The sequence below is a fragment of the Alligator mississippiensis genome, chromosome 13 (genome assembly GCF_030867095.1).
Source record: "Alligator mississippiensis isolate rAllMis1 chromosome 13, rAllMis1, whole genome shotgun sequence".
NCBI classification, from domain to species: Eukaryota; Metazoa; Chordata; order Crocodylia; family Alligatoridae; genus Alligator; species Alligator mississippiensis.
This window is the reverse complement of record NC_081836.1, coordinates 33711338-33737595: the sequence shown is the minus strand read 5'-3', so window position 1 is coordinate 33737595 and position 26258 is coordinate 33711338. Positions and strand designations below refer to the sequence as shown.

General features: G+C 39.3%; 1 protein-coding gene and 1 long non-coding RNA gene across 32 annotated transcripts in view; one reads left to right on the top strand and one right to left on the bottom strand.

Annotated features, from left to right (window-relative positions):
* Positions 1–7647, top strand: part of LOC109284511 (uncharacterized) — a 61387-nt gene extending 53740 nt beyond the window's left edge. Inside the window, exon 3 of the long non-coding RNA XR_002091992.2 lies at positions 6596–7647. This is a non-coding gene — a long non-coding RNA (uncharacterized LOC109284511). The remainder of the gene's footprint in view (positions 1–6595) is intronic.
* The window catches only part of RBFOX1 (RNA binding fox-1 homolog 1), a 1765957-nt gene that overhangs the window by 298190 nt on the left and 1441509 nt on the right, over positions 1–26258 (bottom strand). The window lies entirely within an intron of this gene.

The window sequence follows — 26258 nt, the reverse complement described above, 5'->3', positions numbered from 1 at the left end:
TTTTACAAACTTGAGAGGAAGAAGACTTGCAACAGTGCTCTAAACTAAAATGTTTAAGTTTTGTTACAATTTGTTACTTCTGAAATGAACTGCTCTGCTCATGGGTAACAATTATATTTTCTAAAACGCGTAGTACAACTAACTCAATCTTCTCTCAAGGCTTGTCAATTGGTGTTTTTTTGAAGGAGAATTGTTATTTTTGGTTTGGGTTATTTTATAAGGAGATTTCTAAGTCAATGATGCTCCTCATTCAATCTGGAAATAATTAATTTCCTGGACTATATAGTTATATCATTATATTTACCAAGGCAAACACTGAAGGTGGCCTAGATTTTGATGGATGTAGGTGAACTGACAGTGGCCACCCCTTATGCCCAAAAAGGATAGAGGGGGAAACAAACAATTTAAATTCATACCAAAGACCCTATTATATGTGAACAACTTATTTCCTATATTCTGCCTATAAACAGCTGATAGTATGACTTTAATATTGCTATCACAACAAGAACAGTTAGTTAATGTGTGGAAAATGCTTTAAAACTGTAAAGTGCTGTGTAAGTGGCAAATATTATTACGCTCCCTAATCTAAATTACTAGGCAATTCTCTTCCATAAAAGGATTTCAATTCTTGATTTTGACTATGATTGCCTCCTCCTGAGGCATGAATACATACCTTCTGATACAGCACAGTTAATCTTGTAAAAGAAGTTACTGATGTGAGGAGATAACTTTCCAAGATCCCTATATCTGCATGGTAAAGTGTTGTTGTATTACCCTTTCATTTTGAAAAGCAAGGGACATAGTTTTTAACATTAACAAGAGCCATGTGACTAACTCCCTATGCACTAGTTTAAAAAAATGCCAGCAAGAGTTGCAAAATGAGATTCCCTACACCATTAAATGGAAAATCATTCAACCATAAGAAATCAAAAATAGTCGTAAATTTCAAAATAAATTTTAAAAATTTCCTCCAAATTTAAAATTAATCAATAAAATTACAGCAGAATCACAAACTCACTACAGAAGATTACAGTTTTGCTATATGAAAACAGGATAAAGTACTTGAGGCACATAGCCCTTTGCCAAATCATGCTTAGGGATTTATAGATGAATGCCTTGTATCTATGTTTACAACTTTTCAGCAGAGTGCTCAGTGTTTACTCTGGAATTAATCCAGGTCCATAAAATTAGTGATACATCAATATAACAGATGTACTTGAGTGACTATACATTAAAAGGTTATTCACTTTAGTATGAAAATTCAGTAACCAGTTCTAAGTTGACAACCACAATCTGTATCTCATCAGCACAAACTGTACAGTTATTGTTAAGGGGCTAACTGTCCCTAATTTTAAAAGCTTTCTAATTCAACTAACCTAAAAAAAATCTATATTGATAATTATTATCTTATAAAAGTACGTTCCAAAGTGTTGGCAGAACTCTAGCCATTTTCCGGGTACTAGCTCTATGCTGAGAACAATACATCATTTGACTTGCATCATTATCATTATTACAGTGCCAGAACTTGGGTGGGGATAGGAAACGGGGAACAAAGACCACTAAGGCTTTGGGTAAACAGAACTGCTACACTGGGCTCCTGCAAAGAGACTCCTCAATCTTGCAAACACTTAAAATTAAGGAATTGCAGGAGAAAGTTCCAGCCTTTGTTTTTAATGCCATTACATATTTAAGCCATGGTCATTGCTACCCGTCTTCTTCTTTAAATTTGCAATTTCTTTATTGCCAGTAACTTGATTATGAATATATATGTTTTTGAGGTTGGGGTGAGAAATTTTCTGTGCATGTCTGGCTTTTTATCTGCTCCCACATCTGACCTAGCCAAGATTGCTTTAGAGGAACTGCTGTGATTAACTGCATATTAAATACCAGGAACACCATTTGAAGTCCTATTTTAGATCCATGCTAAAATTTTGATGGCCTTCATTGTGAAACTTTCCCATTGGTATAGAGGGTCAACAAATCATTTCCTCAGGGTCTGAAGCCAAGAGCATTCAATGAATCACCTGGAGAAAGATGCAGTATTAGGGCTAGAGCCTGCAGAGTACTGAATGTCCACTGGAAGCTTTTAAGACTACCCTTCACCTTGCATAAGCCAGGCTTTTATGATCCCCTATCATTGTCAGCATAGCCCCTGGCTGCACTTTTATATCAGACCCAGTCTAGGAAGCCTGACATGAAAGTAGACTTCCAATGTTACAGTGCATAACATTATGACCAACTTATCCTACCTATTTTCCCTTGCAAAGAGGTATAGGTGGAAACTCTTATGGGTTTCATTAAGTACCTGGTGAGTATACATTAAATTGTTGAATCAAAAATGTCACAGATGAGGCAAATTTATGAGTCACTCAACCCAACTGGAGGTTTTACAAATTGTTAAGTTGTTTGAAATAAACCAAGAGGTAATATTTTAAATTAGACTTTTTTTTTTTTTTTTTAAAGATCACACTGCAAATTGAGAATACAGACACTGTAATGCAAACCTATTCATTTCAAAATGATATACATTTGTATTAAATTGTTGAGCTACATTGTTACCCTAAGTATAATATTACTGAAATGCCTTTGCAAAGCCAGCTGGAAACCTTGACATTTCATCCGTATTGTTATTTATATACATATTTACTGCTGCCACCTGCTTGTAACTTGGCTCATATCATAAAGCAGTACAGTTCCCCTGTTTCATTATACTTTGACATTTCACTATAACTACATAGCTGGCCATTTCTCAGTTTCCAATTGCTCTGCAGCCGCTCTTGAATTATATTGCCTTGGTAATAGAATAAAGATCTTTCTCCGTGGTAGTACTAGCCTCTTTTTTTCATACCCAGATGGTACAAATCGCTGCTGGCACATGTAACAATTATAGCACAGCTTCTGCTGCTTAAATGAACCCCCATAAACCCCACAGAGTTAGATTAGATTAGGGAATTGGGAGGTGAGCAGGAGGTCTGGCCAGTGGTCTCAGCTGAAGCAGATAAGTATTTGGTACTGGCTGTATATTGCTGTGATGGAATATACAGCACATTTCTGCAGAAATGATCAGTGAGCCTGTTTCTAAAGCAGCAGCAGCAGCAAAGGAAACAAACTGACGAAGTTATTAAGAACATTTTCACAATTACAATCTCAGCCATCTGAAGTAGCTTATCCATAATTTATTTTTATATTAAATATTTTAATATATGGTTAGGGCTTGAAATACAAATATTTCATAAAATCATAAAATACAGAGAGAGACATTTCATTGCTGTACTGTTCAGTCCAAACATTCAAACAAGTTTGTATGCATTCCACTAAAACTGTCCAGTGAACCAATTCCTTTTAAGCTGCATTTTACCAGCATGAAAGATTAGTGGCCTCTGCTGCAAGTTTTCACACACACAAAAAGCAACACATCCCAAGTGGCATTCTCTGAGCAGAAAAGGCAGTAGGTGAATGTGGTGAGAATGAATTAATTAAGTCAAGTCCCTGGAAACCAGAATGAGATGCACTGGCATAGAGATGAGGGTAACTTTGCCAGTAGTGCAATGTGGGACAGGGGGTAAGTGGTTCACTTGCTCTGGGTGCCAATTGAGAAAGGGTGCCAGAATGGCAGCCCCCATTGAGCCCCTACCACCACTGCCACATCAGCCCCTGGTCGGGGAGTTTGCACTGCACTGAGAGCAGCCCATGCTGCCACCACAACCTTCACAGCCCATGTGCAAGTAGGTAGGCACTCATTTTCCTCGGGCCAGGGCCAGGGCCAGGGCAGTCAGGTTGCCAGTGTTTCAAGTTACAGCTCAGCACAATGACTGATATGATGGGTATCAGACCTAACCTGCTTTCAGTGTTGTCAGTCTTTTAAGAGCTTGTCACAATGCACTTTAAAACTGTAAAAGAAAATTAACACAGACACAAGATACCTTTGTCCTGATGCTCTACACATTTACCCTGGAGTAAATCACATACAGGCCAACTGAAGTCAGTGAACAACACCTGTGTAAAATCAATACGTGTGAAAATAGAATCCAGCCCATAATTCATTGACTTTCATTTGTTTATAAAGTCCTACCCACACACCACTTTAAGGCATTAAAATTAAGAATCAGAAACTATAATGAAGGAATTAAGTAATCTATAATGATATACCCATCATATGTAGGCATTTTCTTCATTCTAAATACAGACTTTTCAATTAACACACCCATGTCCCACAGATTCAGGTCAGTTTATGACAGGAAAATAGCCAAGACCTTGGTTGTCCTGAGGGGCAATATAGTTGGACACAATAAAACAAGGGAGAAACTGCAGAATCAGTTCCCCTTCTATCTAGGCCTGTGATTCACCATCAGAAGAAATCAGTTTCTTTTTCTTTTAAAAGTGGTCTATTTTCCATTCTGACTGAAGTTCCTGGGTCTAATTTCCCTTCTGACTGAAGCTCCCACAGGGTTGGGAAGGTGTAAGGAAAGGTTCCCCACTTCTCATTAAAGCACAGATGAAAAAAAACCTAAGCCCACCAAAACTAAAGCATTTCCCTGAGTATTCAGGATCAGCTGAGACTGTAACATGACTTCCAGACTGCAGTGGTCCCTCTTATCTGAGCTAATCTCAGCAAACTAGCCCTCCACCAAAGACTCACTATCAGTCAGAGAGTAAGGACCAGGATTTTAAAAGAGCACAATTCCCCATTTAGGCACCCAAAATAAGTTGTCAGATATTGTCAAAGCACCCAGCAGTTCTAGCTAGGATATTTATGGTCATACACTGAGCACTGAGATCTTTTGAGAATCTGGCCACCTATTCTGGTCCCTAAATCTAAACATGATTAAGCTGTTACCCTGTATTAATCAGGTCAAGGAGTCTAAGGCTGCTGACAGATGTCCATTTAAAAGCACAGTGGGTTCTGATCCCAACAATCACACTTCTTGCCATACCACACATACAACTTAATGCACAATGGAAAATGGTCATAAAAATATTAGACTTTTTTTGGGTAATATTTTTGTGGCTGTTTTCCATCAGTGGTGCCATTAATTCACTGATTGTGTACTTGGGTTACTATTTGAGACAATAGTAACAGACAAATTGAGTCTTAAGTATAATGTCTGAGAGGGGCCTCAGAGAAATATAGCTGGGTCTCTTGCAAATACTGAGAACAACATCATCTTGCTAACCTTTTTCCTTTTTCTTTGCTTTTAAAGAAAAAGGCAGTGGCCTTATATACACATTGGATAGGGAAAAAGAAGGTAAACTCCTGTGTCTCACTGCATGAGAAAATCTCAGAGGTTAATAAACAATTACCCAGATAAAGCCACTAAAAGGAAAGGAAAGGAGGGAGGGGAGGCACCAGAGAGTCACCGATCTGAGCAGGAGACCACAAGCATGGCATTGGAACCAAAAGTTTTGAAAACAGATGACAGGTCTAACAAAATTCAAATTAAGTCTATCAGCAAAAGGATAACACATACTAGTGTTACTTGACAGCAGATAGTGCCTTATCACAACCTCTTCAACAACTATTCCCCCCCAAGAAGAAGTCTAAACCAGGTCAAGAGATATTTTGCTGAGTAAACTTCATGAGCCAGGCCTGTGAACTTTCCTTTCAAGCATTCTTGAACTTTCCTTGGCACCTGAAGACACTCAGAAAATGAGCCTTGCTTAAATTTTAGGAGAGAAAATTTGGTATTAGTTTTCTCTGTTAACCAATATCCTATCATGAAAACTGAATCTGAGTATTTTGTAATCAGAATGAATGTGCCATACTGTTTGAAGACAATTCTAAGTGGACTTATGTTGATGACCTTTGTGTCTAAACAAGGCTAAAGAGCACTTCATTCATACAAAGCTCCTAATCTACTGATTGTATATAGGGCCCAAATGATAGAAATAGGGCATTTTCTTTCCTTTCAATCCTAACCCATGTAATTATATTATAGCTGAACAAGAGAAGCAGTGTTACTCCCATTCCTCCTCAATTTGAATCCTGTTTACAGTAGTCTGGGTGTGTGACAAATTCAAAGGAAATTGCTTGACTTAATTTCTAGGTGTAAGAAAAAAAACAAAACAGAATCGGCAGGGGGGGGGGGGGGAGAGGATAACACCAGGGGAAAGAAACACAATGTTCAGAATGATTGTGAGCGAATGGTAGGTGAAAACCCAATGCAAAGTATTGAGTGTGACCCACAGCAATACCTAGAAAAGCTATTTTAGGATGTCTCAGGCCCCAAAACTTGGTGGTGATAGAAAAAGGGATAGCTCATTCATTAAACATCTAGCAACCAGACCCAAATGAAATGGTCCTGCTCTTCACACGTATTTTATGATCCATCACTCAGAACCCTCATAAGTGGTATTGTTAATGGGATTCTTTGGCATTCCATAAAGAAATGGTATTGCTAATATTAAGAAACAATTTAAAATTCTGAATCAGCTGTTCTCCATCTTGCCTGATTTATGGACCTGTCACTATTATTTGATGCCATATCAAATGTCTTTTAAGAAGTTAATTTTGTGAGCTTCTTCATCTATCAAAAGCTTGCCCTAATTATGTACAATCTTTGCAAATATTTTGATTCATGCTTTCATTTTTCTCTAGTGTAACGCTACATCTTCTTTAGACCATCAAATTCCTGTATTATAATGACACATGTATGCAGAACATTTCTGTCCACAAATATAGCCCTGCTCAACACCTCTGGTAAGCTGTTCAATTTGTCTCCTGTACAGAATTTTATAGCTTTTTTATTTTTGATTTAAAGAATTTTCTTTTTTCTAATTACTTTATAGAAACCAAGAAACAGAAAACATAGATGAAAGGGGAAAGTATGAGATAAAGAGACAGAAAGGAAAAAAAGAGGGAATAAAACATACACGGAAAAATAATATTTAGGAAAACCAGAAGCAGCAATAAGAAAGTAGGTGCTAAAATACAGGGCTGAAGGAAATAAAAAATTAGATAGATTTGACATAATAGAGAGTGGCTTAAATTCTGCTCTCAGTTATGATCAGTGAAAATCCAGATTAAGTTAACAGGTTTCAATTAGAGACACTTGCATTTATGTGAATGTAACGGCAAAACAGAATTTGTTTCAGCATTTTTTTTAATGATCTATATTGCAAAACTAATAACAAAACTGTAAACTAAACATAAAAATAATATAATAATAGAAAGCTGCTTAAAGTTTAATGTAGTGGAAGAAAAGGGACGAATCATCTATAAAGCCTAAACGAGCTCCTAAAACTATGGGAAAAGGCTAATTGACTTAAGAAGGGTCTAACAGGCATGTTCTCCTAGGGTAGGAAAAAAAATAGCCTGATGCCCAGTGCTGCCGTGGGATTTTCATATGTGTTATTAAATATGTCTGTATACAATCTATTCTCATTCATATTTGTTTATGTCTCCAGCTGATAAAGTTGCTTTTGTTATTTACAGTACTTCATCTGGTACTTAAATCTGTAGGCAGCTTTATATCTTTTTTTAAAGAAAGAGTTGTATGTTTCTACTTTCTCTTTATACAAATACACGTCTACTGGAAACAATGGGTATGGAGCAGTGACTGTAAACTGGTGGATTTTAGTTTTTTATCAATTTAAAGGTTACAGCCTGACTGTGGAAGGCTGATGTGAAAACCTATAGAAGCTGTTCAAGAAGCTAAGGCCTATTAAATATGTTACATGATTAATGTGAGTGTGTGTGTCTCTGTGTGTGGGAAAGAAGAGAACTTGGCAGTATGCAATAAAGACTGCTGAACATGCATTTTTTGTAACCTTCTAAGCCACCAAGAAAATTGCATCTTCGTGGATGAGTCAAATCTAAGAAATACTTTTGTTGACAGCTTTTAATATTAAAAAAGATAGACATATATGAAATTGCATACAGAATCTCTGCTACTGAATGTTAAGAAACAGAAAATTACTAAGGTAACAATTCTCTCATGTTTGTGTCCCAAAACAACTAATAAAACAAAACTATGCAATTCAAAATATAATTGAACCTTGCAGTGCAAATATCAGTAACATAAAAATACCAAAAGACAACTGGATGCTTGAACCAAACTATACCCCATAAAGAACAAATGCAAAAAAAGATCTAAATTAAACCTTTCAGACAAGAGCTAAACTTAGCCAGTTTCTATAAACAACCATACCTTCTTAAAGGCAAAGACATACATTAATCACTTTAATAATGTCTTTAAAAAAATCATTGTTCATTGCACTATATAGCCTCTGTTCCCGACAAACCAAATACTACCACCTTATTTATTCAACTTTGTCAGTACCATGCGCATGTGCATATCCTCTATTAGCAATCAGGTCTTACAATCCCTATTGACAAGATGGACAACAATCCAGTCTTGTAAAAGATTCATGACACAACTTTGCACTCTCTACTGCTTGCTTTCTCATAAAACCAGTGCAAATCCTATCAAAAATTTAGCAGAACCCCTGCCTCATCTGTTTAGGCCTGAAGCTAGTTGCAGGGACAACTCATTAGGGACAAGCTCATTAAAACCAGCCCTGGAGCAAAAGCAGTTTGTGAGTCTCCTCATTTTTATTCACTTTCACCTAGCCATTCGAGTTTCTTGTGTCTCCCAGATGCAGAGCTTCTAATGATTTTGTACAATAAGCAAGGCTGTTTTCAAACTTACGTTAGACCCAGGGTCCTACAAATGCAGCTCCTTATGTCTGCCAAAGCTAATATAGCTTTGTTCATTTGTAACAGTACAAAGCTTGGATGGCTTTGTATTGGAAGAAGGATAATACCTGATACCCTAATGGATACTTATTTTGATTGCATTAACCAAAAAGCACATATGCATAGCAACTATCAAAGTTGTGATAAAATCCAGTACAAAGTAAGTATGCTCAAAATTAAAGCTGAGATCCAGGTGCTTATAACTGGAGTTGGACCAGATGTGGCATATAATTTCTAGCAATGATGTAAGAACTCTGAAATACCTGAGCTCAAGAAAGCAAGCAAGAATTCCCTTTCTCCTTCAGGCTTATACCCTGATATATGTTGATTGTACAAGGGGCATTTGGGGGTGCTGTCACTGTTGCATTTACAAAATGAGGTAATCTTCCCTTTGTGCCATTAAAATCTCTCTAGGAAATAGTAAAAATTCTGTAGCCTGGGTGACCAAGGTTAAGTGCACATATAAGGAGCCTGACTTTCATACATTCTGTATATCTGCAGATCCTTTTAACTTGAAGGTAGGTGCTCAGCATTTAAACAGCTTTCACTTTGACACCTGTATTTAAAAACAAGGTGAAATCCACTGGAGACCCAGAAGGCCAAGCATATGATCATGTAATGGTCTGTGCCAGGGGGAAGAACTGGCAGAGCGACTGTCTAGGCTTCCTTAACCTTTTCAGACTACAAAGGGAACTGAAAAGGCAGCAAACAGAATAAGGCTGAAAGCACTTACTACTGGCTCTATGCTTACATGTAGCCAGTCATTCACAAGATACATGCAGGTAGAGTAAGCTCCAGAATGGCTATACTGCAGCCCTATGGTTCACTTAACAGTTTTGGGGGATGGGAATTCCATTTAGCTAGAGGCAAAAACAAAGCCCAGCCAGGTAGGCAGCTATGTCAGGGTTTCACTTGTCTTAACTTTGTTTTCACATGCATCATGCAAGTGTTATTAAGGGCTGGGAGGGTGCTGTGTATATTAAGTTCAAGGTAACAAATAACGGGTTGGGCAAGAATTGCAAAGGAATCCAATTCTGTATTAATAAGAGTGCTGAAGAGAGTCATCACATTACTCCCTGCCTCATAGGAACAGTAAAGACAGCAAGAGGAATGATTAACTACGTACCTAATCTGAATAGGAAGGATCAAACTTAAAGCCAAGTCTATGATAATTCTTTCAATAAACCTTACTCCGTGTTTTATGGTAATGAACAAGGTCTCACACACATCTGTTCTGCTTCTGCTTGATGTTCAGTCTGTTTACATTTATGCCAGAGCATAATTTCCTTCTATGTCCTGCACCAAATAATTATTTAAAAGATACACTTTAAATGATTCAACTGCCAAGCTATCAAATATTTTGAAGTCTGCCACATAAAACTTCCATAACATAGAGATTATTTTTCTGATATACATTCGCAACACATAATGGGTGCACATGCACCCCCTGAGTGTGGCAGTGCACCCTCTGCAAAAAGGCACCACCAACACTGCTGGTGGTGCTTGTGGGCTGTTGCCACTCGCCACACCCTCCCCTTGCTGCCAACATTGCTGGCAGCATCTGCGCGTGGTCACCAACTGCTGGTCAGTGCTTGCCACCCCACACCACCATCAACAGCTCTGTGGCCGCCTGTGGGAGTTCCCCACTTGCCACCGCCACACTCCTGCTGTGAACAGTGCTGCCACCACTTGCAGGAACTCACCGTGCCCTACCCCAGCCTCTGGGGGCACGCGGTGTTCATGCTGATATACAATGCAGTTTCATCAACAACATGGAGTTGAGTCTCTGTCATCAAGCCTGGCACACCTAAAGCATTTCAGATAAGTCCAAGGTGCAATTTTTTTTTTCACATACAGGTTATTGTCTGGGTGGATGGTTTATGTTGACACTGAGATGGATGCCAATACAAAGTCAAGGCCAGAACACCCAAAATTAAAGTGGCATTCCAACAGGATTTTAGAAAGTTTAAAACAGGTTTCTAATGCCATTAAAAACATGCTTTTGGTGTGTTTGCTAAAAAAATGCCACTGTGCTTTTTCTTTCTTTTTATGAACACCACTAGTTCAAAACATTGACATTTCTAAAACTTAGAAATGGTTACATCTATTTTTCTATCTATTTCTTGTGCAAAAAAACTATTCCAAATCTAAGGATTTCTGTATCCATTGAAACACTTGACAGGCATGGGTGGATACAGAAGGGTATTCAGAAGCAGAGCCCCTCCCTCTTCTCCTCCCATTCCCCCCCCTGCCCCTGGCCTGCTGCTGCTGGCTGGTAGTTGTCCATGGGGCAGGGGAAGCACTAGAGCTGCTTCAGGACTGCAAGAGGGCTGGGCTCAACTGGGCATGGGGACAGTGGCAACTTCATGATGAGCCACTTCCTTGCTTGGTCCTTCAGGAGCACAGGGAAGTAGAATGCCCCAGCACATCTCCGCTGCCACTGTCTGGTCTCCATGTCACTCCCAGGCAGCTGCTGGACAGGCGCAAGTGGGGTAAAGAGCAGAAGCAGGAGGAGGGGAGGGGGAAGACTCTGGAAATGAAGGGGAAGGGAGGGGGGATTTTCAACTCCTTTAGAGTTTTAAAGTCCCCAGAGACTCTTATTAACGTGCATGGGGAGTTGAGGGAGGAGGCTGGGACCTGGGTGGTTACGCTACCGCTGTAGTGTGGGATGCTGTTTTCATACTCCTCCTTAGGGAAATCCTGGATGTACCCCTGTTTTCAGATATGTACTCAAAGAAAACAATAACAAAACAAATATATTAACATATGAAGCAAAGGTGAACAAAACTAAAATACAATCCATACAAAATAAAATACACATCAACATAACTTTTCTCAATTAAATTAGATTAAAATAATTTAAAATATTTTTTCTACTCCAAGACAAATTAAAAATATATAAAAATGAACTTCAAATAAACTGAAAGAATATTGATGCATTGGACTTTGAGGAGGGGTGCAGGGGGGCGGGGGGGGGGGGGTGGAATAAATCCAAACCAAGACCAGATAGCCTCTTTACCATAAAAGAACACAGTTAGTCTTTTTTGTCATCTTAGGTGTTAATGATAGGATATTGATAATACCAACAAATATAAACAGGTATACTTGAACAAACTAACTACCATGAAATTAGCTTTTGTGTAACTACTTTTCCCAATCTTGTGAATATGTTCCCGAACAACAATGTATTATACATGTTATATATATATGTAAAAAGTATTTTCTACTTTTTGAAAGGCCATATAAATGATGCTATTCAATACAATTATAATGTTGGCCCTATAAACCAAAGTGCAATAACTTCATTGAACTTCATTACTGACACAACCTCCCTTTATTACAAATTCCAAACAAACAGGTGCTTCACACTAGGTCTACTTCTAAAATTGCTTTCTTTTTATTCCCAGGGATACATCAAGAACTGAGGGGGGAATTCATGCAGTATAGATCAGTCAGGCATTGACAGCACATCACACTTTGACAAGCTGCTTGGCTCTGTTTAAAGTCTAAGTTAGGCCTTGGCCCATCAAGGCCATGGCTATTGAATTATTGACAGCCTCTCACTGTGGTGCAAAGGGAAAGAGTGCTATAGCCTCAGTTCAATAAAGATGAAATGGAAACCCTCTCTGAAGCTGACTTTAGCACGTTAAAGGAGTTTTAATGGGCTGGTTTAAAATTCAGTAAGAGAATACATTAGACTGATTATATTTTCAGTGGCTAAACACAGACACAAAAAAGTTTGGGATTCTACAGAGATTATAAATGAGAGGAAAACTGTGTCAAGTAAAAATTTGATCTAACTGCTACAAAGTTGGCTAATGTTCCAAATCCAACTCAAATCATTCAGTTTTATGCATCTAATATTTTTTCACAACTCTGCCCTATGACATCATGGCTAGGGTCAGACATTACACATAAACCTGTTTAAGCAATCAGAAACTGGTTTAAACCTGTAACAGAACAGATGTTCAGTGCACATAAACCAGTTTGAAAATGACTGAAACCAGTTTGGGATAAACCTGGTTGAATGTAGTATCAGACTTAACTTATTTGGCTCAAACCAGTTTATGCAAGGTCTGTCCCAGACACCTTGCTGGTTTAAGTTAAACCAACCTCCTCCAGCATCCTGGCATGCTCTCTGGGCTGGGCAGGGCCCTCTGCCCCACAGCAGAGCTGGGGCCCCTCCCCTCTGCTCCCTGGCTGGAGCTTGGCACAGAGTTGCAGGCACAGTGGGGTCTGCTGGCTTTTCCATGCTGCCCTCTCTCCCTTCCCCACTCCACTACTCGCTGCTTAAGCAGAGATCCTTTCCTCCTTTCTGCCACAACAGGGACCGTACCAGCATGTGGTATGCTAACTAATGCTAAGAGGTGTTTCTGTGTCTCTCTCTCCAATTTCACTGGGATAGGCAGACAGAACAGTGACTGCTTAGGGCTTTTGGAGCTAATCAACAGGTAAGCAGGTAAGCTGTTTAAGAAGTTTGAAGTAATGTGGAGAGAGGCTATTGTTTTGCTAATCAGGTGATAAAGACTTTTATCAGCTCCTCCCTCCCCCCGCCCCTGGCCACCCAGCTTGCTTGCCTGTCAGTTTGCTGCAGACAGTATGATGAAGCAGGGAGGGAGATTGAAAAGCTCCTTTTCATCAACAGATACATGCACTGCATACCTCCTCTTGCCTCAGAGAGCTAGCCCTGGGCTATGTACCTGATGCCTTTAACACTGATGTAGATTCAAGTACTGGTTCCCATATCAGTTACTTTCTGCAGCTGTATTATATACACAAGCTAAGGTAATGTGCAATTGGCACTTCCAGTTAGAAAGTATGAACATGAGTTATCAGTGTGATGAAATAATCAGCAAAGCTAACTGCACTTTACCATGTATCAGCAGATGCATGACAAATAGAACCAAGGAGGTGATACTTCTCCTTTATGTGGCATTGGTCTGACTGCAGTTGAAATACTGCATCCCGTTTTGGGTGTTGTACTTCAAGAAGGATGTTGATAGACTTGAGAGGGTCCAGAGGAGGGCTACTCATATGGTTAGGGGCTTACAGGAGAAGCCCTATGAGGAGAGACTGAGGGACCTGGACCTCTTCAGCCTCCACAATCTCCCTAATGAATTTGTGGCCACCTACAAATTCATTAGCGGGATGCAGCAAGGGATCGGAGATGCTCTGTTCACCAGGGCCCCTCTTGGGGTAACAAGGAACAATGGTCACAAACTGACAGAGCAGATTTAGGCTAGATATCAGGAAAAACTTCTTCATGGTAAGGGTGGCCAAAATTTGGAATGGGCTTCTAAGGGAGGTGATGCTGTCTCCTACCTTGGGGGACTTTAAGAGAAGGCTAGATAGGCATCTGGCTGGGGTCATCTGACCCCAGCACTCTTTCCTGCCTAGGCAGGGGGTTGAACTCGATGATCTGTTGAGGTCCCTTCCGACCCTAGTATCTATGAATCTATGAACAAATGCAGTTGACTATCTCCTCCTCTTGTTTACCCTTTCTAGCTAGGGTCAGAAGTTACATATAAACTGGTTTAAATCATCAGGAACTGGTTTAAACCTATAACAAAATGAAAGTTCAGTGCACATAAACCAGTTTCAAAATGGCTAAAACTTGTTTAAAATAAACCTTGTTGAATGTAGTATCAGACTTAACTGATTTGGGTCAAACCAGTTTATTAAGCTTCTGTTCCAGACCTCTTCCTGGTTTAAGTTAAATCAGAGTCCCCAGGCATCCCAGCATGCTTTCCAGACCTGGGCTGGGCTGGGCTGTACTGTCTGCTCCAGCAGAGAAGGGTTGGGGGAGGGGGAGATGCAGCCCCCCCCCCCCCTCCACTCAAGGCAAACCCTGGCAGGAGGCTGGGGCCAGGGATGGGAGTTAAAGCCCACTTCCCTGAGTATGGAGCTGCCCAGCCCTGCTAAACTTAAGCTGCCCTGCCCTTGTAAACTGAAAGTGGCTGTGACTATGGACTACAAAACCCATAGGCACCTGAAAGCAGGAAGAGGAAGTAATAAGCAACCCTGCAGAGTCCTGCTGCTGTGATTCCTGGCTGCAAATCCCAGAGACCTGAGGGGCAGCATGAAGAAGTAGTGAACACATAGCCCATAATGGCTATGTCAGACAGCTGTGCTGTAGCACCCCCAAGCTTCTGGCATGAGCTACTGCAGGCATGTGGCTGCATTTCCTGAATCAAACGTGAATGTGTTTCCAGTTGTTTCTCAGTTTTATCTCTCCATCTTAGACTAACCTGAAAAGACTGAATCGATTCAGCCTTGGGTTTTTTGACAGTTTGTACTTAGCCTCCAAGTGCAGCAAAGAGAGAGTGGAAGGTAAACCAGCTATATAATATCTATGCTTTATCAGAACTACTTTAGGGAAACGATAGCCACTATTCCATAGCTAACTGATTAGTATTAACAATTCTGATTTTCTTACATAATCTCTTTTCTTCTTCAAATTTATACCTGCCAAGATTTACTTGTATTTTAATAGCTGATGTCAGACAAGCAACATGCAGAAAGTTCCATCTCAGGACTATAATTTTAAATACAATGAGACTCACATCAACTGTCGCATTGACATGCAGAAAATTATTCCACGTGGACTTCTAAAGTGCATCCTAAAAGCTTTAAAGAACGAGTACATTTTTTAAAGAATTTAAATTGATGATCATGGGTTTTTTTTAAGTAATTTGTCTAACGTGACCCTATACTCATTTCTCCAGCATCACTTCCAATGTGCTGCCTCCTGTCAAATCAACAAAAAAAGCCTAACAGCACATCTAAATTTGTGTTCATTTGACTTCTGCAGGATTATCTTTGCCACGTCAAGCATTATAAGTAAATCAAAGATGCTTCTCAGGGGCTGTAAGAGTAGGGCTAATCTCCAGACAAATATTTAGAAGGCAGCTTAGGCTGTTCTGCCTTTAATCGTTTCCAACTGATTTGACTTATTCTAATTACAGCCTTTATGTTATAAAAGCCATTTTTATGTTGCTGAGGAGCAGTTTCATTGCAAATACATGAATTTTTGCTGAGTTTCTGTTCCCATGTCGATTATGGAAATGGTACTCTCTAGCTTTCCTCTAATTAGAAAAACACACTGCACAGAGCATCAACCATTTTTAGCATTAATAACATAGTGACAGTGTCCTTTTGTGTGTCTTTCAATAATTTCTCAAAATATGACACCACAAAGCCACCGTTTCCCACTTGGGTATCATATTAGGAGCAATTTTCACATTTTTACATATTACATTTATTCAAAAACTGAACTGCATCTTTGAAAAAGATGTTTTGTAATTTAATCCAACAGAATAAGATAATTAAGCTCTAGGAGAGTTTACGGTAAGGTGCACTTTGTGCCCATGAACTTGGAAAATTCAAACACTCATACTGCAAAGCAGATTAAATGCATCCTTTGACAAAGCAGACATCATGGCTATTTGTTTCTTTTAGTGCTTGTTTACTATGCTATCATTTCCCATAATGAACAGACGGCCAAGACAATACAATTTTGCTCTGCATCAACTTGCAGACTTTTCTTGCTGTTTAATGGAAATCAAACTGTGTTACCCTAACAATGTGGACAATAGAAAAGGAGGTTGAGGAGTCATGAAACTAGTAGCATATGTCTACTCCAATTTCAATGAATCACTAAATAAGTAACAAATGTAACTGCTTTAGTTCAAGAGACCAGGTCATTTATATATGGTCAAAGCTGATCAGTGCACAGGGAATAGTGATATGATACAAATCATGCATGTGGTAACATTTATTCCATGGAGCTATAGTATAGGATTGTAAAACAACATGGTAAGCTTCCTCTTCCAGAGGACATGGAATCGACATTAACATTATGACAAGGTCAGTACAGGTGAAAAAAAAAATTATAATACTAAGAAGGTGGTAGACATGGACAAGAACGTTTCTGGACTCAACTCAGGAAGAAAAAAGCAATTAGAAAGCTATGAGTGTGGAAGTTGGAAATGCATGCTCTATTGAAATTCTTTTCTGTGTTTTCATTTCTATTTTGGACAGAAATATTTCCTGAACATGCACCACCTAATACACTATAGGGTATACTCTTCATTAGGGATAATGAAGAGATAATCTGTGAGGCTCATACTCTAGAAGACATTGACACTGTGGCATTGTGGCATAGCCTCCAGGGTCCAGTATGCAGTTGTCTTTCAGTTTCTGGGGGCCTGCTAGGAGAAGAGGACAAAACCATAGTCCTGCTCTTGCTCATGTTCCCCGTGTGGAAAATGAGAAACCTTGCTAGTAAGGAAGTAGGGGAGGCAGCTTCCACTTACCCTTTTTTAATAGCTGTGGGGATTAGTGTAGTTTATTTTGCTGAATTGGTCTTTATAAAACCACCAACCTCATTCAATTTGCACCTTCCTTATAACTTGCCCATACCTGACTTTAGCCCCAGAATTGCTCTGCTGTTCATGAAAAGTTAAAGGCTGGTCAGCTCTGACTCAACCTGCACTTTGCACTCTCACATAGGGACTAGCACCATCTGCTTTTTATAAGTAATTAGGACAGCACCTGTTTTTGCTCAGATGCATCACATTCCTCATACTTCTATCTAATGAACTACAACATTTTACAACTAGATATCCTTGAAAAGAAACATGTCAGCTAATATAGCTACTCTACGTTGTCTTTAGTAAAATCCATTAGTCAAAATCCCTGTAGCCTGGGCCTCAGTACACAATGCAAGCAGACTATTTCCAGCATGTCCTACTACCCAAAAATTGCTGGGGTGTAACATCAAAGAAGTATACATTGTTTTCCCCTCTCTTCTCCCTCGCCTATTAACAATGGGAATTTTGATATTACAAGAGATTGTCAAGTACTGGGAAGGACTATATAGCTATACACACACACATACACTTAGAGGTGCATACACACCTATATATGGTAAGGGTTTATCTAGTTCTTTATGTATGCATGTGGAAAGGAGACAACCATGATGTTTGGGAATATTTGTGGATCAATGACTTAAAAGCAGTTGTGAGATTCAAGGATTTCTTAGGTGATATCTTTTATTGGACCAGCTGCATGGTTGGGATAAAGTTAGACAAGCTTTTAAATGCAACACATTCTTCATCCAAAAGTAGTTAAGCTTCCAGCAAGTTACGCAGGTAAGCCTAGTCAAATATCAATAAAACCTTTATACTAAACCAAAGTATCAGGTATTCTGATTATTCCATATCTTTTTTTCAGAAAAGACCTTGAAGTATGATTTTAGAGAGTTATAAAATATTTTATTTGCAGGGGAAGGAAGAGTATGGGGAAAGGGAGGAGGTATCTCTCTGCTTGGAAAAATCAGGTTGTTTTAGCAATCCCCAAATGTACAGGCCTCAGAGCATGAAAATATAACAGATACATTGTAGAAACTTCTACAAATTATGCAATATAGTATTTCTACTCACAGTGTCATGCCCTTCAAGTCTGATATCTTGTCACTTCTGACTAAGCCTAGACAAAAGGTTGGAAGGGGTGGAATCACCCTGGTTCCCTCGCTAAGACTGTACAGAAATTACATTTAGATCAGCCTACCTGGTGGGTACAATCTAAAGTAGTTCACATAAGTAGGTAGGAATGGATTAACCTGACTCAGTGAAAGTCTTCATGGGTTTGGAGCAAGCCCCGGGGCTGGGAAAGCCCAACCGTTCAACCCAGCTCTGCACCTGTACTCTTCCTACTCTCCCAATCCTGACTGAGCTATTTTTATCCCTCTGACCTCACCCCCACCCCTGGATGGACAACCCTCCCCGCCAGAGATGCACCAACCCTCCTGATCCTACAAAATGCCCCTGCAGACCTGCTTGCCTCCACCACTGCTCTTCTTCTGTCCCTGCCAACCTGGAGTCATTTACACTGGGTTACCTGTGCGGTGCCAGCACTGGTTAATGCCTGTACATGCCACTCCTGGTCTATGATCATGCAGTTTAGTTTGAGCTGTGTGATCACAGAATGAGTTCGGCAAATGTCTGTACACACCCTGTCTCCCTGCAGCTTTGATGTGTGGGGAGGGGAGAAGTACAGTATTGCAAATGTTGCCTTTGTTTCCCCATCTACTTCAGAAACCACTACACTTTCCACCACAGAGAGTTTCTTAGAGAGAAAAATGCTAATATCAGAGCCAAAATCTTCTTGATTTATATCACCTACAAACATATTGATTTCAGTAGGTCTTGAAGGGGTGAAGTCAAGGGAGAATTTTTCAGATAAGTAATAATTCTACCTTATTGGATATGTATACTTCTTCTATCCAGTGAAAAATATGAAGTGTGTGGAAAAAGCAAACCAGGGGAATTATGGAGTTCTCCTGTTCCCTTTTTCTATAGCAAAGCAGATGGAAACCCCCTATGGAAACATCTGATAAAATTAAACAAAAAAAGTACCTATCATGAGGTGACAGGGGGTGGGGGTCATAACCTAAACAAGAATAATATCACTGCCAAAATTTTTAAATATGAAAATTCTATATAAGAACTAATTTTTAATTAAGTTATGTGGGAATTTAGAAAAAAGTTTATGAGGATAACTCCCACTTCATACTGTCAGATTATGTAGAATGCGATTGGGGAACCCAAAACCATTGCATCTGACTACAAGGAGCAAGGACTAGAAAACCGTCAGTCAGGCTCCATTTCCCCAGCATCAGACAATCTCTGCACACATCATTTGCCCTATAATAAACCCCAAAGAAAAACCCAGGCAGAGATATTCAGTGCTTTGGAAAGTAGTCCTAAGCAGTTGGAGATCACTTTCCCATTGATACACAATACTGCTCGTGCGAGGGGGGGGGGGTTACACCAAACTACACATGAAGCAAATGCTCCCAAAGCTTTACGGATTGCCCCAGTGCTCTGATTAATGCTCCAGCAGAATCCCTACAAGGGATCAATGATCTTTTAGAGAAACAGAAATGAAGTATGCTCCAACCTTTCAGCATCATGGTTATGAATGTCTACACTTTCTGGGGAAACTCTAAAACTTGATTAGGCTGCTATTTTTCAAAGCAGGAAAAACTGTATCTCTGCACGAATATGTACCAAGTGATCACTGAGCACAAGTATATTCCTAAATGAGAAACTAAAGGATCACCATGCTAAAAATTTTCTCATGCCATCTCATCTTGTGATGATATTGCCATGGTGAAGCAAAGCAAGTAAAAGCTTATTTTTTCCTCTCTGATCAGGAAATTTTCTTATAGCCTTCCCTTTAGCAATTCTCAAATGTCTGATAAAAGCCTCAGCCTCTGGAACTCACCTACAAGGTCAATCCTTAGCCTAAAATCTTTATGTTTGTCTAGTCTGAATGTTTAGTGCTGGCATGACAAGGTTTCAAGCCTGGCTCACCACTGGGCTCTGACCTTCTCACTCTTGCTTCCAGACTCTCTGGGTCCTCCTCCCTCATGGGTATCTTGCCTGCTGCAACTTGATGTTCTAGCCTCGTAGGGAGCCTGGCACAGGAGGCAGATGCAGGTGCAATACAGATGCAGTGAGATTGCTTTAACTGCTTTAAAGTCAAATTCTGCTCTAAAAACTGACGTTTCTAGTCAAAGGTTCTGCAGCTTGTTATTCAGTCATGTACACAGATTCACGACATTGTCAAAATAATCATATACTAGTCTTTATTATTATAAGAAAGCAATAATGCTGACTTTTGCTAAGGCACAGAAAGCTGAGGATTCAGAAGAAAAAGAATTGTTTAACATGTTGGGATTTTGAAATGCCTCATCAGAAATGGGACTTATGATCTGGATCACTAAAGGCTAGAGATAGAAATTGCACATAAGCTGGTGTAAGGGACTGGAAATCTGTCCAAACCTGTGACAGAACAGAAGTTCAGTGCACATAAATGGGTTTCAAATGGCACAACTCAGTTTAAGATAGATTTGGATGGATGTAGTATCAGATTTAATCAAATTAAGTTAGACTGCTCAACCAAACTTTTGCCCCAGATCCGCTCTGGACTCAAGTTAGGTGACAGTCTCCCAGCATCCTAGGATGTTTTGGGGACTCTGCTAGCCCCCCATTTGCAGGGTGGCCCAGTGGAACATGGCTCACACTGCTGCTCCAGCCCAGCACCTAGCCTTGGGCTGTCACAGAGCTCCTCTGGCCAGCCATAGCTCCCAGATCTGGGCAGGACAGAGCCCAGAGCAGGAATGGAGGGTGGAGAGCCAACATGGATGCTTCTCTCAGGCTCTGCACAGCCCTGGCTTGGCCAGCATGCAACCCACAGCTAGCTGGGAGGGGGCGCATGGGAAGCCAACACAGAGCCTTCCCTCATGGTCACAGCTCCAGATCATCCAGCATGCACCTTGGAGCTGGCAGGGGAGTGTGGGGGGAGCCAACATGGACACTTCCCTCAGGGTCAAAAAAAGGCCCGGCTCAGGCAGTACGCAGCCCAGAGCTGGCAGGGGGAGTACGGGGGAAGATAACATAGAGCCTTCCCTTAGGATCTCCGCAACACGCAGCCTGGAGCTGGCAGGGGGAAGTCAACATGGATGCTTCTCTCCAAGTCAGTGGCCAGGTCCAGGGGCTTGGCAGTTGCAGGGTGCTAGGATGACCCTATGCTGGCTGCTGGGCCAGGGGGCAAGAAGGTGCCACACCATTTTATGACCAGGAGCACAGCCCACATGCAGCAGACATAGAAGCACCTGTGCTGGCTGCCCCCATGGCCCCCCACCAACGCCAGGCTGTGTGCTGGCTGAGCCAGGGCTCTTTTTGACTCTGAGGGAAGTGTCTGTGTTGGCTACCCCCGCACCCTCCCTGCTGGGTCTGGGTTGTGTGCTGGCCAAGCTGGGACTGGCAAGGCTTGTGCTGGCTCTCCCCATACCCCCCCTGCCAGCTCTGAGCTGTGTGCTGGCCGAGTTGGGGCTTTTTTTGATCCTGAATTATCCTTTTTTTCAATTTAAGTCATCTTATAACATTTTTTTTCTCCATTACAACCGAAGATTAAAAATAAACAAACAGATGAGAGTAGGACCATATTAAAGAACATATTATTACTCACTAATATGCAAGGGTTCAAAGATTTTCATGTGTGTGTGAAATGGGTAATAGAAATGGCCCATCAAATGGTCCAGCTGAGTAGCAAGTGAAATCTTCTGTTCAGTGTCCTCAGAGAAATAAATTGGCAGATTTTGCTCCCGTTGTTGGTGGACAGGTGTCTTCATTACAAGGACAATCAATCAAACTTAAAACCTTTGATTAGCTGGGAGACCAAGGACTGAATAGGCAGGGAGACCAATTTGCCCTATCACACTTACAAGATGTTCTTCTAGTCTAGACTATACTGCACATGCATTACATGTACTATGAAAACATGATTTAACTTTCTCTGGTTCAATCCCTAATTTTGCAGAAAAATTAGGCACAATTAATAAATAATTAAAAGGAACATTGTATTTGTTTTACAATGCATGCCTGGCAGTCGCATGGCTGTGATATATTCTATCAGCAGTTGGTTGCAATCCATGAGATTACAATGAAACATCTTTCATTCTTAATGTTTGCTTAAGATACACCAGGTAAAAATAAATAATATAGGCAATTAACAGGTTGCAAAAACTAGTTTATTCAGCTGTCTGACATTTCCAAGAACAGAAGACAACTGGCAAATGTCATTGTTTGCCTTCACTGTGACTCTATGCAAACTTAGCCACTATTATCTGAAAAGTCATTAGGATGCATATTATAGCCATATATAATCATATTATAGTCACGAACTGCAGGTGCTTCCTCAGCCCAACAAAGGGTTTTTAAACTTAAAAGCTTGCTAAGAATTTTTTTTCAGTTTTTTCCAACTATTTAAGTTGGTCTAATAAAAGATATCAGATTCACCCAAAGGACCTTGTCTACCTATAGTCTTATGATTTGCTGAACCAGGATGGATGCCTGGTCTTCTCATATTGAGGAATAGTGCCACATTAATATCATTCTTGATACGAAAACAAGTTTAGTACAGAATCCAAATTCACAGTGTAAACCACATGATACAGAATGCAATCTACAATGCAATCCAGTTAAAAAATACATTTTCTATTGAGCCAGCCTGTTGCTTCCAAGGACTTAATAAAAGAATCTTGTTTGTTTGGTTTTATTTCTTTTACTTATTTGTGCTGGATAAAAGCCTTCCCCCCACATCACCCCTCCTCTGCCCACCTCCAGCAGTATATATGAAGGTTGTGTGCACCTGTTTAGTCAAAGAGAAAGACAGGAATAACTCCAATAAAAAGAGTGATTAGTGAGTGGTGTGCTAGAAGACTGAATTGAAGAGTGCTCTGTCACTGTTTTCCCTGGTTTACCAATAAAACAAGAAGTGGAATAAGAGCTGATATCAAGATTTCTTTTCAATACCTTCTAACTTATTTGGACATAAAACTCAAACTTGAAAATAGCTTTGTGTCACAGATACGATGTGAATCTTCTCTGCTGTTTTTATCATTACATAATGGAATTTTGTGTTTGAAGATGTATCTGCAAATACATACTGGTATTCTGACAAATTCAGAATGTGTGATAGCATGTGTCTGTGTATTTTTTTTACACTTCCTGAATATATATAGGATACTGCCCATCAATCTTAAGGGGCATTAAGTTTTGTCTTCCCAAGAGTGGGAGGTGGGGGAGGGAAAGTGAGAAAGAGACTTACGTGATTTGCACTCAGTCTGAAGCTTCCAGTATAATAAGGAACTGTATTTACAAGTGGAATTCTTGAGGCCTTTGTCTAAGCCTCAATGACAAGTGTAGGCTAAGTCACAGTGATCTTTCCTAGACTAGCATGAAAGATAGATTTTTAAAAATCAGCATTCACCTTCATCAGCTAACATATGTTATAATACAACTTGCCCTTATAGTACTAAAGACTTAAATTACGTTAGATAAAGAATTTTCATTAGTGCACTTTAACTTTACTTTTATCCTAGTTTAGACAAAGAGGGGTGAAGAAGGAAAGAAAGGAGGTAATAAATCATTTAACAAATAGAGATTTAGCCTTGATATCCCTGCAGATACTAACTCTCTAGTGTCTTAAAAGCACAGACAACCATACTGAATTCATTGGGATGACTGGCGGTAACTTAGGTTATTTCTACATCACTGTTAACTGCAGCTTGCATGAACATATCCAAGATAGAATTGAACTAGCTAGCTTAGCTATTACTAGCAGCACTGCTATAAGTTGAACCCAGGCTGAAAAAGCTGCCTGGCAAGGTAGGTCAATATTTATATTGGTAGACCACACTGAGCTGTGTACTGTTGCTGCCACACTACCATCAATATCTAAATTAGCTAGTGATGCAGTACAGACATACCCCTAACTTCTTTGGTAACATCTGTAATGTCTGTATTTAAAATACTTAAATTATATATATTATTTCAGGTTGATGTAAGCTGCAAATCTAAACAAGTGTATATTTCTACACTTAATGATGAAATCCAAGTCAAAATAGTGTTGGATATTGTTGAGGAAGTACATCATTAAACATCTTTTAAAACCCATATTATAGGCTCTTTGAAAAATTCAATTAAAAAAATTAAATAGTAGGTGCCACCTAATCTTCAATATTTTTTGCCTAAGGATGAAGTACATTCTGCATTTTTACTTTGCTTCTCTTGGCTTAAATTAGACCCTTCATTGTAGCTGATATTTGCATGTGTTATCTCTTGATCCCCCCTTCCCCTTATTGATGTTTTGTGTGTGTGTGTACAGAAACACATATGTGTGTGTGTGTGTCTGAATATAATATCTATATAGGGTTATTGCTTTTAATATATTATACTAGCTACCTGCCACAAGGCTTGTAATTAAGTAATTAAAGTTTACAGCATGAGGGACCTCGCCTCATATCGATGAATAAGGAAAATTCTCAGCAACATAAATGGGGGCTAGATACACACATTGATGAAAGAAGAGACCCTTATTTTGATTATGTTGCATTTGTCTTTTATTATTTTGCTTTTGACTTTTGTTCTCTAATTTTACAAATGCTGATTGTGACATTTTAAAAGCAATACCAGTTAACATTAAAATAGTGTTAGAAATTGAACACTGTTATTAGATAAAAGTGGGTCTAATGCATTAGGAGGTGTTGAGTTAATAGGAAAACAGCTTTGATTCACTAGCCTCTGTCTAACATGCCACTACAACAGAAGTAAAAAGGCAGTGGGCAACTCCCCTCTAATCACCTCCTGTTAGCTGCAACTATAGGCAAATTGCTAGTGAGGATTAAGTGGGGAGACTATCACAGGATCAGTGTCAAGCAGAAAAAAGACTCAATTTGTGAGCAATCATGGCTCTGTAATCACTTCCTTAAGAGCTTTAGAAATTGCTAACTGTAGTCTTTGGAAGTGTGGACGCATCACAGGTAGAGTCAAAGAAAGAAGGAAATGTTATTTGCCATAAACTCTCTTGGTAATTAAATAGTGTGTGCATCATCATGCTCCTTTGCATGTATACAGCAAACAATACAGGAACAATCCTTACAAATGAATGTTATTGAAATAAATTATTCAAATACATAAATGCTGTGCCTTTATCAAGAACACTGAGAATTAAATATAAGACTTGTGGGGGAGGGGAAAAAAACCCAATACCATTACTGCAGATACAAACTGAAGTGAGTTCAAACTTGGATGGGTTTTAGATGCAATTTTACAAACAGATATCTGTCCCATCAGCGTGGGAAGGAAACACCAGCACTGCAGCAATCCTGTTTTACATAAGCATAGTAAAAAGTAGTTTGCTATTTCTTGTATAGTTTCAACTAATACTTGTATTATAAGCAGAATTAGATTCCACTTAATCCTATTATCTGTCCATGTTATTTCTCTCGCTGTGTTTTCCCTTTAGTTCAGGAAAAAATCTAAGAACACAAACTAATATGCTTTTAAATGAAAAATATCTGAAAACGGAAGAGACTTAATTATGAACTATTTCATTTGGAAACTATCCATATTATTGACAAATTAACTTGGGTTTTATTTTTCTGTGTAATATCAACATAATGGTTTCCAACTTTTATGAGAAATTACAGGAATGCATTTTGTATATCTAGTAATTCTGTAATTAGTAATTCTTTTGGAGAATAAAAGTTTTTATTCTTCCTTCATAGACAAAGGAGTTGTAAGACAGTTGATTCTACTGTATGATCAAAAATTGGATTTCCCACAGTAGCTTTGTGTGACCTATTTTTTGGTGTCAAAAAAGAACAAAATTATATTAATGAATTCTTGGTGATGCTAAAAACAGAGTGCCTGTTTTAGCATAAGATATTTCTCAAAGCCACAATTATAGTAGCTAATTGTCAAGGCATTATTTGTTTTAGAAACATCAGGCTACTACTTAGTGAAAGCAGATAAAAAGATAATATGGAGCATATGCAAATGTCAAAACGAGATTGGACTCATAAAAGCCTTTTCTTGTTTTCATGTTTAAATATGTTTTTGTCATTATGTGGAAGCAATTATATCATGAAAGCTAAAAGCAAATCATATTCTTAAGAATAAAATGTAGTACTATCAATACCCTTTTAGCA